General features: G+C 35.5%; 1 pseudogene; it reads left to right on the top strand.

The window, feature by feature from the left end:
- The first annotated feature begins 9,145 nt into the window (after nucleotides 1-9,145).
- LOC116456551 (zinc finger CCHC domain-containing protein 10-like) lies at nucleotides 9,146-9,430 on the top strand (annotated as a pseudogene).
- Nucleotides 9,431-12,397: the final 2,967 nt, after the last annotated feature.

Raw genomic sequence — 12,397 nt, 5'->3', positions numbered from 1 at the left:
GATCTTTCTCACTTTCTTCTGCAGCCAATATCATACTGAATGAGCAAAAGCTGAAAGCATTCCCTTTGAAAACCAGTACAAGACAAGGATGCCCTCTCTCACCACTCCTATTCAACATAATATTGGAAGTTCTGGCCAGGGCAATCAGGCAAGAAAAAGAAATAAATGGTATTCAAATAGGAAGAGAGGAAGTCAGATTGTCTCTGTTTGCAGATGACATGATTGTATATTTAGAAAATTCCATCGTCTCAGCCCCAAATCTCCTTAACCTGATAAGTAACTTCAGCAAAGTTTCAGGATACAAAATCAATGAGCAAAAATCACAAGCATTCCTATACACAAATAATAGACAGAGAGCTAAATCATGAGTGAACTCCCATTCACAATTGCTACAAAGAGAATAAAATACCTAGGAATATAACTTACAAGGGACGTGAAAGACCTCTTCAAGGAGAACTACAAACCACTGCTCAAGGAAATAAGAGAGGACACAAACAAATGGAAAAGCATTCCATGCTCATTGATAGGAAGAATTAATATTGTGATACTGTCCATACTGCCCAAAGTAATTTATAGATTCGATGCTATCCCTGTCAAGCTACCATTGACTTTCTTCATGGAATTAGAAAAAAAAAAAAAACTACTTTAAATTTCATATGGAACCAAAAAAGAGCCCACATAGCCAAGACAGTCCTAGGCAAACAAACAAACAAAGCTGGAGGTATCACCTTATATGACTTCAAACTATACTACAAGGCTACAGTAACCAAAACAGCATGGTACTGATACCAAAACAAAAATATAGACCAATGAAACAGAACAGAGGACTCAGAAATAATGCCACACATCTACAACCATCTGATCTTTGAAAAACCTGATGAAAACAAGCACAGGGAAAATGATTCCCTATTTAATTAATGCTGTTTGGAAAACTGGGTAGCCAAATGCAGAAAACTGGAACTGGAACTCTTCCTTAAACCTTATACAAAAATTAACTCAAGAAGGATAAAAGACTTAAACATAAAACCTAAAACCATAAAAACCCTAGAAGAAAACCTAGGCAGTACCATTCAGGACATAGGCATGGGGAAAGACTTCATGACTAAAACACCAAAAGCAATGGCAACGAAAGCCAAAATTGACCAATGGGATCTAATTAAATTAAAGAGCTTCTGCACACCAAAAGAAACTATCATCAGAGTGAACAGGCAACCTTAAAATGGGAGAGTGTTTGCAATATATCCATCTGACAAAGGGCTAATATCCAGAACATACGAGGAACTTAAACAAATTTACAAAAAAAAAAATCAAAAAGTGAATGAATGACATGAACAGACACTTCTGAAAAGAAGACATTTATGTGACCAACAAACATATGAAAAAAAGCTCATCATCACTGGTCATTAGAGAAATTGCAAATCAAAGCCACAATGAGATATCATCTCACACCAGTTAGAATGGGAATCATTAAAAAGTCAGGAAACAACAGATGCTGGAGAATATGTGGAGAAATAGGAATGCTTTTACACTGTTGGTGGGAGTGTAAATTAGTTCAACCATTGTGGAAGACAGTGTGGCAATTCCTCAAGGATCTAGAACCAGAAATTCCATTTGACCTAGCAATCCCATTACTGGGTATATACCCAAAGAATTATAAATCATTCTACTATAAAGAAACATGCACACATATGTTTACTGCAGCACTATTCACAGCAGCAAAGACTTAGAACCAATCCAAATGCCCATCAATGAGACTGGATAAAGAAAATGTGGCACATATACACCATGGAATACCATGCAGCCATAAAAAAGGATGAGTTCATTTTTTTTTTTTTTTTTTTTCTTCATGGACATGGATAAAGCTGGAAACCATCATTCTCAGCAAGCTAACACAGGAACAGAAAACCAAACACCACATGTTCTCGCTAATAAGTAGGAGTTGAACAATGAGAGAAATCACACACCGGCCTGTCGGGGTTGGGGTTGAGGGATACATTAGAGAAAACCTAATGTAATGATACACTATGGCACATGTATACCTATGTAAAAAACCTGCACATTCTGCACATGTATCCCAGAACTTAAAGTATAATAATAAAAAAGTTCTCATCACAAAGGATAAAACAGAGAAAAGTCACAAATGCATGTACCACAAAAGAAAGGATAGAAATACCTGTTTTCAAAATATTTTCTAGCAGAGGAAACATAAGAAACTGTTATAAATCAAATTTGTGATATCAGTGTCTTTATTTGTAAAATACCTATATCCTTGAACAAATGAGTAAATACATAAATAAGGCCTATAAAAAAGAATACAATCTCAGAGAGTCTTCATAGTAAAAACCCTAAAATAGTCATAAAAACTTGTTTTGTCATTGGAGATTTTAAAAATAAATTTTGTATTTTAAAATAGTTGCAGATTTGCAAAACATTTTGTCCAGTTCAAGTCGTTTTTTATATTAAGGCCCTTTATATCTTAATTCCTCTGCGTGAAATTTCCTCCTATTTTATCCTTCAGTGACTGTCTCCTTTTTTAATCATTTATAGCTAATGTAATTTACTGTAAAAAGTGCTTACAACAACGTAAATTTATCAACCTGCAATTCTGGGAGTCAGAAGTCTAACATGGATCTCACTGGGCAAAAATTAAAGTATCAGCAAGTTGGTATTTCTTTCTGGAGGCTGTAGTAGAGAATCCACTTCCTTGCCATTTGAAGCCTCTGGGGATATCTGTGTGTCTTGGCATTATAGACATAAAAATGTGCTGTAGATAAATCATGATTGAAGGGGGAAACCATCATTCTCAGCAAACTATCCCAAGGAAAAAAAACAAACAAACACCGCATGTTCTCACTCATAGGTGGGAATTGAACAATGAGAACACATGGACACAGAAAGGGGAACATCACACACCGGGGCCTGTTGTGGGGTGGTGGGAGGGGGGAGGGATAGCATTTGGAGATATATCTAATGTTAAATGATGAGTTACTGGGTTCAGCACACAACATGGCACGTGTATACATATGTAACTAACCTGCACATTGTGCACATGTACCCTAAAACTTAAAGTATAATAAAAAAAATTTGAAATTCATGAAGTCAAAAAGATTTATTAAACATTATATATTATTATACAATGTTTTTATGCTTACATTATTATTCGTGAAATATATATCACATTTTATATTTATATCCTGTTTCAATGGATACTAGTCAATATATTTTCATAGAGTTAATCACATTATTTTTAAACTTAAGGAAAGCTCTTATTTGGATCATATATTGTACTCCCAAGCACAAATTTTGTAATAGAAATGGCAGCTTGAGAATATATAATATATGTAAAAATTAAAAGCTACTAAGTATTCTGTTGAAAATTTAAAGAGGAAACATTTAAAGAGCAATTAATCATTACAATATAAGAACATTATGGAAATCTCTAATTAATTTTTATAATCTAAGGCAATTGGGTAAATTAAAATGTATCAACATATTAAATTTGTTACATCTTAATCTTATTCACCTACATAAAAAATTTACAATATCTGGATTCCTAGATAAACACTAAAATAAAGTTTCTCAAAAGTTCTTTAAACTTTTTAAGGTGAATTTGCTTTTAAACATTTAATGTCTTCTATAGTATAAAGAATAATATGTGCCTCTAATGTGTATATTTTATCTCTAATTTATTTTACTTGTTCAATGAGGTGTAAATAAAATCCTCACAAGTTAATCTCATGTAAGTATTAAAATGGAAAAACAATGTCAATTTGTAATGTTTGTTTTCCTCTTTTACCAAGATCTAAGGAATACATAAAGTTGATTTAGTTATTGATGATTCAGCAGAATAAGATTGGAAACTAATTTCTTTAGATTGTAGTATTTTTTTTTTCATAGCCTTTCCTTCATAATTAAATGTATCTTGGAGAACTTAATTGTGTAGGACAGGTATAACTTCGGTCGAGACATTCTGAAATTCTATTGCTTAACTTGTCTTGCACTGTTGTATTAAGTTACACAATCTAAATCCCTATTGCACTGACAGATAGTAAGATAAACAATGCAGGCCCAAAACATTGTCTACCTTCTCCTTCAGCTATTAAAGGGCCAAAGATAATAAAAATGAGCAGAATAGAAAAAGACTGTAGATGAAGGGCACCTGGACTTTTACGAGTAGATAATGCAATTTAGGAAGAAAAGTGATCACTTTATGGTGAAAATGAACTTCTTGCAGCAAGTGGATAAATTATTTTCATTCCAGGCAGTTGGAGATAATGCAATATTCAGGTCTGAGTGGCCTGAATATTTAGTAATTACTAAATACGTTCTGAGCTGTCAGGAAATCCCTAGATCAATCACCAAAAGACATGGCTGGATCTACTCCTATTTAATTCCACCTGGGGCAAAAACTCACAACGGTAAGAACTACAAAGATTAAAAAATAACAATAACTAACATGAGGGAGGTTAAATAATGAATACAGGTGCTCAATATCATCTTTTAACTAGTGGAAAAATTTAAATCTATAAATATAAACTGAAATCATTTTGAGATTTACCATCATACAACTCTGATTTAACATCACACATCTCACAGCTCTGTCATATAAAATCAAGATTAAAAAAAAGTAAATGTTATCTTTGTAACATAAAATACAAATTGACTTTTAAACCAGAAGCATTCATAATATTTGAAGATTATTTTTAATTTTTAAAAAGTTTTACAATAGATTATTTTAAAAGTAATAATAAATAAGAGAAAAGACAGAATTTTTGCCTTACCTAAAATTTTCCCTAAATTTCTAACATGTAAACAGATGAGAAGAAGGTGTAAAGGAATTAGGCATCTTTGGATACAGATATAATATGAAAGAAAGAATGTCATGCATTTACTCTAACACTTGATTTATAATGGTTAAACCAGAAAATGCACAGAATACACAAAATGTCATTGTACAACCCAAAGATATTTTCCATGTGGTAAATGTAAAACAAAAACAAAACAAACAAAAAATTGTCATCCATTACAAATGGGAAGCCTGAATACTACATTACGACTTTATTTTATATGCACAACTTTCTCTAATGGTTTAGGAAAGTTTTAGAGGAAAAGATACTATGCCAATAAAGAATCTGTTTCACTTGCTGAGCAGATTCAATCTTCCCCTTATGTGGGACAACAAAGTTTAAATGTTTCATCAGCAATTCAGTCTAATTCAACAAAAACGAAACTCATCATTTTCTTCCCGATAGTCCTGATCCATCTCCATGCTTCCTGTTTGGTTTAATGGTATCATCATTCACCCAATCAACAATTTCAAGATCTTGGACCCCTCATTAATTTTCCTTCTCTTTCATCATGTCAGCAAATCCTATTGGTTTCATTTTGACAAAGTATTTAACTTTCTTTTTCTTTCCATTAAAACAGCAACATCAGGGCCAATGTTAAAACATGTTTGTACTGTCACAGTATTTTTGTACAGGCTAACTTACTTTTAAAAATCTCTTTTTCTGGTGTACCCTAAGCATTGCTGCCTCAGCAAAATTATAATTCATCTCTAAATATGATTAGGTTTATCAATTGAGGTTGAAGCACAGCTGTGTGTGTAAAGAGTTCTATAATAACATTTAAAAATGAGTTTAGACATTTCTTTTTTGCCTCTAACTGGGCTGGTGTGATGACACTTCTGGAAGTTATCCAGGGACTCTGGCTCTTTCTATCCTCTTTATTCACTCTCCCAACCATCACTCAAGATGGCTTGCTACTGTAAGTGTGGTGCAAGGTAAAGATGGAAGAGGAAGTTAAAGGGTAAAGATAAGTATTGAGCACATCATTTCACAACATATCTCATTAGCTTAATCTTAGTAATATATAAGCATACCTATATTCACAGGCAACTGGGAAGTTATACCAACTGTAGACAGACATTCTTGCCCACCATTCCTGCCAATTTCCCTATCAGACATCTTTTTTGTTGTTGTTGTTATTGTTTGTTTGTTTTTAAGACGGCATCTCACCCTGTCACCCAGGTTGGAGTGCAGTGGTGAGATTTCGGCCCACTCCAACCTCCACCTCCTGGGTCCAAGCGATCCTCCTGCCTCAGCCTCCTGAGTAGTTGGGATTACAGGCATGTGCCATCACACCTGGCTTTTTTTTTTTTTGAGGCGGAGTCTCGCTCTGCCGCCCAGGCTGGAGTGCAGTGGCGCGATCTCGGCTCACTGCAAGCTCCGCCTCCCGGGTTCACGCCATTCTCCTGCCTCAGCCTCTCTGAGTAGCTGAGACTACAGGCGCCCACCACCACGCCCGGCTGATTTTTTTTTTATATTTTTAGTAGAGACAGGGTTTCACCGTGGTCTCGATCTCCTGACCTCGTGATCCGCCCGCCTCGGCCTCCCAAAGTGCTGGGATTACAAGCGTGAGCCACCGCGCCCAGCCACACCTGGCTTTTTTTTATTTTTTTTTATTTTTAGTAAAGACAGGGTTTCACCATGTTGGCCAAGCTGGTCTTGAACTCCTGGCCTCAAGCAATCCACCTGCCTTGGCCTCCCCAAGTGCTGGGATTACAGGCATGAGCCACAGCACCTGGCCTCTAACAGACATCTTTGATCTTGCTGGTAAGTTTTTCTTACTGCTGAACTGCACTCTGAAGCTCTTCCTTCCCTCCCTTTCTCATTTCCTAAATGTCATACTGAATCCCCAATTGAAGCCTCTCTCAGCCTTCTCATGATCTCTCTCCAATTTATTCTTCACAGACTTTCCCCCTCAATACTTTTTACATGAATAATTCCATCTTCTTATCTGCTTCCCAGAAAACTAACTTAAATCAAGGATTCTAATAGCATGATAATGAAAGAGAGAATATTAGAGAAACATCGACTTTCTTTGCTATAAGTCACAAGTCCTCAACAATTTGTAGAACTTACAAAAATGTTTTAAAAAGTAGCTTCAGATGAAAACCAATCGTTGGAGCAGTAGTAGTTTTCATGCCATAAAAAGGTTATTATCCCTAAAACATATGAATATTGGCATTAAAACTGCATGAATAAACAGCTACGCTTTTGGAAACTCTTCATTGTGTACGATACAAAATAAGGAAAAAATGTTCTAAATAAATGGATTATGATAGCAAATAAGCATCAGTTCAAATGTCAAGTCTGAAATTTACTACATGTAGGACCCCAAGCAAATAACTAAATTTTCCTAAGCCTCCAGTTTTCATCCATTAACCACAGATGTGAATATTTCTGCTCCCATAAGTTTATTATATAGAATAACAGGAGATAATGAATGTAAAGGCTTAGCAGAGTGCCTCAAACAGAAGATACATTTCTATTACCTTCTCCTCTCTCTCCTTCTCATTCTTCCTGCTATTGCTATTATATTATTGTAACTATTATTACTGTTTATTCGTATCATTATTATTACTACATGCAGCAGCCTGAGTTTTTTTTTTTTTTTTTTTTTTTGAGAATTCTTCAATCCCCTCTGCCACTGTAGACTATCCAGTTGAATTCTGTATAACTAGTGTTTTCATCCTGGTAGAACAAAATTATATTTAAACCTTTGAGAGAAGTTTATGAGAACTTCTAAATATACTTGGAACAACAACAGCTTTATAGAGGTCCCTGAAGTTATGCATTAGAAAGCATAAACAAGTTCTGGCAAAATTTGAATTGGCATTTTTCATGTACAACCATCTGTACTGTATTTTATAGATGAGTAATAGTCTTTGACCATTTAAATTACACTTTAGATGTCCTATCTACAATTGCTGTGAATCTGGTTGACACTCCCTTTCTACCTCATCATCAGAATTCTTGAATAAATCAAGAGAAAGACACAAAAGAACTATTAGTCTCATGTCAGGGTCTCGGGCAATGGCTTCACACCTGGGCCTGTGCCCACGGACCTAAGTGAGCACAGCCACTCTTGTTTTCACCCCAAAACATTACGTTTTCCAAGATCAATCTGGCCCACCACACCCCTGACCCTGTGCCCATATAAACCTGAGACCTTAAGCAGACACAGACACAAGTGACTGGACGTCAAGAGGAACATATCAGCAGATACCAGCAGACACCAGCAGATCAGTGATGGTGAAATGATGTGGATGCCAAGGGGAGCTTGGCTGGTGGTGGCTGGAGAAGAGTCCGGCCGCTGGGCAGCCTGACTCCAGGGGAAGACCACTTTCCCACTTCATACCCCTTTCCAGCTCCTCATCCATTTCATTGAGAGCCACCTCCACCACTCAATAAAACTTTGCACTCAACGTTCCGGCCCACATGTGATGTGATTGTTCTGGTACTCTGGGCAAGAACTCAGGCTGTCACACTGGACCCCTGTCCTTGCAATAAGGCAGGTCTATTGAGCTGATTAACACAAGCCATCTGCAGACAGCATAGCTAAAAGTGGACATGTAACACTTGCCCACTTGGGCTTCAGGAATCCTAGATGCTGCCGTGCAGCCAGAGCCCAAAAACAGTCTCCATGGCCTCTGCACCTGTCCGTCTGCATGCTTCCCATAGGGGTTTGAGCAGTAGGGCACCAAAGAAGCAAGTCACACACCTGTTGTACACCCCCACGAGGGGAATAAGGGAGCTCTACCATTTCAGTAATTTACATTTCTCTAATGATTAATGATGTTCAGCACCTTTCTAGAAGCCTATGCCCATTTCTACATTTTTACAGACTCTAGTACTTTAGGGAAAATACTCCTTTATTATTATTTTTACTGATTTTATTAATCAATGATATTTTAACATTTATGTCTTCTCACTCCAATATCAGTATCATCTATGGTACTGTTTTTATTTTCTTTCTATTTTAGTTTGCTTACGTTATCGGTCCTGTTATATGGATGATGGACATTATGTATAAATAACTTAGAGACTTTTGTGATTTTATTTCCTCACACACACTTAGAATATGGGTCCATCATTTTAATGTAGTCCTAGATTGAGATAGTCCAGATTTAATGTGGCCTTTCTGTTTCTAGATGCTCTTATTTCTAGATTGGTTCTCTTTTCAAGTTTCAAGTGAAATCTTGACATTTTACCAGAAACTCTCCTCCTTAAGATCCAACTGAAGGTTAAAAGTTCTGAGTTGACAGCAAAAGCATTACTTAAAATTTTTTTTTTTTGCTAAGATGGTGACTCCCATGCATCAGCTCATAGCCCAGAGACGAGGGTAATGAAGAAAATAAGCAACATGTGAGATGTCAGAAATGCTTGGAATTTGGACATTGGACTTATGAATGTACATGAAAAAGAAAATACCTACATAGGCCCTCAAGGACAGTAGAACTAAAGACAATTTTAAAAGAAAAAGAAAACAGATTATTATTACAACGAAGGGGCTTTTCTTCCCCCCTCATGTTTATTGGCATTGGAGCAACCAATGTAGAAAGAAAGACCAAGAAAAAATGGTCTAAAAGTGTAATCAGTTCCAGTAGCAGTAGCAGTGACTCTACTTCAAGTTCTTGGATAATCAAAAAGCTTATAACATTGGATTTGGATAGTTGCTCAGCCAGCCACCTTTCATATCCCTTCTTCCATTTTCTTAGTAGAAATGAACCATTTTTTTCTAAATATATACCCCTTTCTGTGCAGTTTATATAACTTAGTAGAAACTAAGTTAGCTGTTTAGTCTAAATCAATCATAGTATTTATCTTTTCACTTGTCAGTGATTGATTGGAAAATAGACATGGGATTTATTCACAATCATATGATTTGAGAAGTCTTCTGAGAGCTTATGGGAGAGTTCTTTCTTGCTCTTTAGTAAGGGCCCTTGGGAATACGAGTAAACCTATAATACTGATTGCTGCTGGCAGTCCCCTGGTAACCCTGAGGGCAACTAGTCTTAGAAAAAAGACAGTCTTGAGGATAGAAGAGTCGAGACAGATAAAACCAATGACTGTGATCACCTCATCACCATCTCTTCAATGAGTTTAGAAACTTGCTCTATTTCTAGTTCTGTGAGATAATAAATTTTCTCATTGTTTTAGCAAGTTTAAATTAGGCTTCCTATTATTAATCCAAACAAATTAAATAATATATATTTCCCTCCATTTATTGCTTCTAGGAAACCCAGAGGGTTGTTGTAAAGATATTCTACACAAGTTAAATTTTCAGGTGCATCCACAGTTGTCCCACATATCTGGCATCTTGGTGGTCCACTGCTGCAGGAGAACAAGTACTTTTTATTTTATCCCGTCCTCTTATCTGATGATCTCTCACAAAATAAGCTGGTATGTACTGCCTGGACCCCATTTTGGACTTTCATATACTTAGCCATGTGAATTCAGATTTCCATGAAGAGCAAAAAATAGACTGTGTATTTATTTCAATGACTGGACAGACCACGAAAGAATATTTTATTTCATTTTATGTTTGTCAGTAGAGTTGTCTGTTGAGAGGACATGAATAACCAAAACAATATAACATTTTCTCATATTTGAAAATAATAAAGCTGTTAATCCTAGTTTCTTCATGTGGCTTCAAGTCACAGTCTAGTGATCTTTTATTTCAACATGAAGGACTTCCATGAGCATTTCTTACAGGGCAAGTTTAATGGTCACAAATTCTTTAAGGTGTTGTTTATCTAGGAATGTCTTTTTTTCTCCCTCCATTTTGAAGAACAGTTTTGCTGAATAGAATTCTGGGTTGACAGCTTTGTTGCTGTTGTTGTTTTTGTAGTGTTGTTGTTATTGCTTATTCTAGTAATTTGAATATATCAGCTCACTGCTGCCTGGGTGTTAAAGTTTCTAAGGAGAAATCTTTGATAATCTCGTTGAATTCTCCTGTACATAATGTGTTTTTTTCTCTTGCTACCTTCAAAATTCTCTATTTGTCTTTGTCATTTGAAAGTTTTATTATAATATGTCTCCATGTGTTTCTCTTTGAGTTCATCTTATTTGTACATCATTGAGCTTTTTGGATGCTTATGTTCATGTTTTTAATAAAATTGGAAAGTTTTTGGCATTATTTTATTGAGCACAGGCATTCCTAATTGAATTGTAGTTTTCTTTATTATGCTTTCTAGATACTGCATGTTTTACAAATTGAGGGTTTGCAGCAATCCTCTGTTGAGATATTTTTATTGGAATCATTTTTCATTTTTCCAGCAGCATGTGCTTTCATCATATCTCTGTGTATTACTTTATTAATTCTCATAATATTTCAAACATTTTCATTATTATTGTATCTGTAATCATGATCCATGATCTTGATATTTGTTATTACTATTGTAATTGTTTTGGAGTGCCACAAACTGTGTCAACATAACATGGCAAACTTAATTAACAAATGTTTTATGTGTTCTAACTGCTCCACCATCTGGCTGTTTCTCCATCTTGTTTCCTCTTCTTTGATCTCTCTATTCCCCGAAACACATAACAAAACTGAAATTAGGTCACTTAATAACCATAAAATGGCCTCTAAGTGTTCAAGTGAAAGAAAGAGTCATACGTTTCTCACTTGAAATCAAAAGTTAGAAATGATTAAGTTTAGTGAGAATGGTATGTTGAAAGCTGAGAAAACTTGAAAGCCAGACCTCTTGTGCCAAACAGTTAGCCAGGTTGTGAATGCAAAGAAAAAGTTCTTGAAGGAAATTAAGGGTGTTATTCCAGTGACAGACAAATGATAAGAAGTTGAAAGAGCCTTATTGCTAATATAGAGAATGTTTGAATGGTCTGTATAGAAAAATCAAACCAAGCAAAACAGTCCCTTAAGCTAAAGCCTAATCCAGAGGATGAGCCTAACTTTCTTCAATTCTATGAAGATTGAATGAGGCAAAGAAGCTGCAGGAAAAAAAAAAAAAAGTTTGAAGCTAGCAGAGGTTAGTTCATGAGATTTAAGGACAGAAACCATCTCCATAGCATAAAAATGAAAGGTGAAGCAGCAAATGCTGTTGGAGAAGCTGCAGCAAATTATCCAGACTATCTAGCTAAGATCATTGATGAAGGTGGCTACAATAAACAAAACAAAAACTCACTGTTCAGACCTACTTTTAAGAAAAAAAGGATTCCTTTCAAAATAATACTAGCACTGCACATTAGGAATGAACCTAGCCATCTACATAGCTCAGGTAGCAATGTACAAAGAGATTAATGTTGTTTTCATGCCTACTCACACAACATCCATTCTGTAGTTCATGAATAAAGTAATGATTTTGACTTTCAAGGATTTGTATTTCGGAAGTACATCTTATAACAGCATATCTGACATAGGACTAATTATTTTGATGGATTTAGTTCAAATTAAGACTTTTTAGAAGCAATTCATTGTTATAGATGTCATCAGGAACAATCATGATTCATGGGCATAGGTCAAAATATAAATATTAACATGAATTTGGAGTAAGTGGATTTGAACCCCCCGAATGACCTTGAGGGCTTCA

Source organism: Hylobates moloch, unplaced genomic scaffold (genome assembly GCF_009828535.3).
Source record: "Hylobates moloch isolate HMO894 unplaced genomic scaffold, HMol_V3 SCAFFOLD_17, whole genome shotgun sequence".
Classification (NCBI taxonomy): Eukaryota; Metazoa; Chordata; class Mammalia; order Primates; family Hylobatidae; genus Hylobates; species Hylobates moloch.
This window is presented reverse-complemented; position numbering and strand designations above follow the sequence as displayed.